This window comes from Trachurus japonicus, chromosome 14, assembly GCF_045865225.1.
Source record: "Trachurus japonicus isolate A0001 chromosome 14, Traja_1.0".
In the NCBI taxonomy this organism is placed as follows: Eukaryota; Metazoa; Chordata; class Actinopteri; order Carangiformes; family Carangidae; genus Trachurus; species Trachurus japonicus.
The window spans coordinates 30,387,526-30,390,441 of NC_140920.1; the positions used below are offsets into that span (position 1 = coordinate 30,387,526).

Genomic DNA, 2,916 nt, shown 5'->3' on the forward strand with positions numbered 1-2,916 from the left:
CGTAGCCGTTAGCTTTGCTGCTGCTGACAGCTAACAGCAGCAGCAAAGCTAATATCAGGACGTCAGCTGTTAAAACCCTCCCGTTGTCGGACACCACATGAAACTACTCCAGTTAGTGGTGGATAGAACGTCTCTGTAACAGCTGACAACCTTTCTCCAGTGTTATGTAAACACATAATAGAGCTTAGCAAAACCTCGGCTGGCTTTTACTGGTATTAAACCTTTATGTACCCAGGCACGTCATTTGACAACCTGTTCTAATTTGCAATGACGACCTGTGATTAATTACAGCCAGCAGTTTTCAACAAAGTTTTCAATAGACCAAGTGGCCTCCCATCACCTCTTAATCCTCCAGCAATATTGTTTTTAATCGGTTACAACGGTTTAAAAACGTAAAGTGTTACATAAGAAACAAAACCACTTGCTTAGCTGTATTAGTTTCCAATGATTAGCCTAATAATAATTCTGCTGAAAAACAGGTGTTCCTGTGGCAATTGTCAACAGATGCCTTCAGAAGTGGAGAATATATGCTGCATGGAGATACTAGAAGTAGGCCTACATGTCAAAACAGAACATGATTGTCACATTGCAGTCTTTTCTATAATCCACTGCCACTCACTTACCTTTTATTATTTCTAGGTTACGAGAAGACTACAGCAGCTTCCTGACCCACCATCGTGCATGGTGGGTCATCCTGGCCTGGAACCAGTCTGCCTCAATGTTTTTTTATTGCAAAATGCGTTAAACATTTATCGGGCGGACTATTGACCCCTACGTCTGAGGGGAATAGTGCAGTAAGCTTTTAGTCACAAGTGTTATGATGCAAAGTAGATAACTGCTTCATCTATTGCTTTTAATTACTATCTTTAACATGTACATTACATATCAAACAATGAAAACACAGAACAGTTAGTACAGACTTTTTTTAATTGAAAGAAACATTTGTTGATAATAATAATAATAATAATAACAATATAATGTAATATAATAATAATAATGATACCAATAATAATATAATGTAACATAATAAAAATAATACCAATAATAATAATAATATAATGTAATATAATAATAATAATAATACCAATAATAATAATAATATAATGTAATATAATAATAATAACAATAATACCAATAATAATAATATAATGTAATATAATAATAATAACAATAATACCAATAATAATAATATTATAAAATACTTTTTTTATTGAAAGAAACATTTGTTGATAATAATAACAATATAATGTAATATAATAATAATAATGATACCAATAATAATACAATGTAACATAATAAAAATAATACCAATAATAATAATATAATGTAATATAATAATAATAACAATAATAATAATATAATGTAATATAATACTAATAATACCAATAATAATAACCATATAATGCAATATAATAATAATACCAATAATAATATAATGTAATATAATACTAATAATACCAATAATAATAACCATATAATGCAATATAATAATAATACCAATAATAATATAATGTAATACAATAATACTAACAATAATAATAATAATAATATAATACTAATAATACCAATAATAATAACCATATAATGCAATATAATAATAATACCAATAATAATAATATAATGTAATATAATAATAATAATATTTAATTAAGCCTAAGTTTTCAGAAAGAGAAGCAAAAATGCATAACTACTAATGATTTGTTCAGATTCAGATTACATTTTCACAAAAGTAATACCGAATTTAATTTCACAATTAGGCTATGTAATAAATAAATAAAAACAAAAAATTAAGTAGAACAGTTGGACCTTATATATGAAAATGACAACAAATAAATTGTCTGGTTGCAATGGATGTGAACATCGAATTGTGTCCAGCCAATACAGATACCTCGCCTACAGAAGTTTCGTGAGCTGGTGCTGGGGCTTTCTGGGGCGGAGAGTCAGAGTTGTGCTGCCTGCCTGCGTGGTGCTGAGGATTCGTGCAGAGTTCCCTGATGCCGAACAACAGTATGTGGGGTTCAGACCTGCCCTTGATTGAACCTCGACACATAATTAGCTATAACATCCAGCTTGTCAGGTTTGTCATACTGCGCAGAGAGGTCCTCAGGGATCTTGATTTTCAAGACCTCATCCAGATATGGGGCAGGGTCATGGAAAACTTCTCCAAAGATCAGGTCCAACAGTGTGTCTACGTAATCTGCAGTGAAATAAACAAAAAGTATTGTTTAATAAAATTGCACTGGAACTAAAAAGCCTTGTGCTGCAGTGAGGTCAACTTATTTATCTGAATTACTACGTATTTATACATTCTCCCTATTAATTATTTATTTCTAAAGCCATCTAAAAATTATTTAAATATTATTTGTTTGTGTTTATTTATTTTCAATCTATTGTGTTGCTGTATCCATGTTTATTTTAATTTGTGGTCTTTTAATAAATAGAAAAACTTACGAAATGTTGGCTTTTCTTTCACTGGCTTTGCAGTGCATTCTCCGCGTTTTGATTTGGGGAAGTTGACTCTGTAGAGCAGCTCTCCATTTGAGGAGCTCTTTTCCAAAACGTGATAAACGCCAATTTTAAAAAAAATTAGTTTGTCACGCCATTTTGTTGTGTAGTGAGCCTATTCACTGCTCCATCAACGTATCACGTCAAATCGCTACATTTCCCTGTTTAAAAGGCACCGCAAGATGCAGTTCCCCTCCAAACCGCGATAAGCGCCAAACCTATTTTTAACCTAAACGCGATATGTCCTCTCTCGACCAATCAGAATTCGATTAGCGCTCTACGCAATCCAACATGGTGGTGCTCTGAGCCGGTGTTTGTTTTCATTCAGTCCCGAGCGATTCAGATTCTGATTCAGTCTTTCCGAAAATGAGCTCTTTCAACAATTTTGATGGCCTTGAAGAACCAGTGAGG

The 2,916-nt window shown here is 32.3% G+C and overlaps 1 pseudogene; it reads left to right on the top strand.

Annotated features, from left to right (window-relative positions):
* Positions 1-504: 504 nt before the first annotated feature.
* LOC146975030 (P2X purinoceptor 7-like) lies at positions 505-2,475 on the top strand (annotated as a pseudogene).
* Positions 2,476-2,916: the final 441 nt, after the last annotated feature.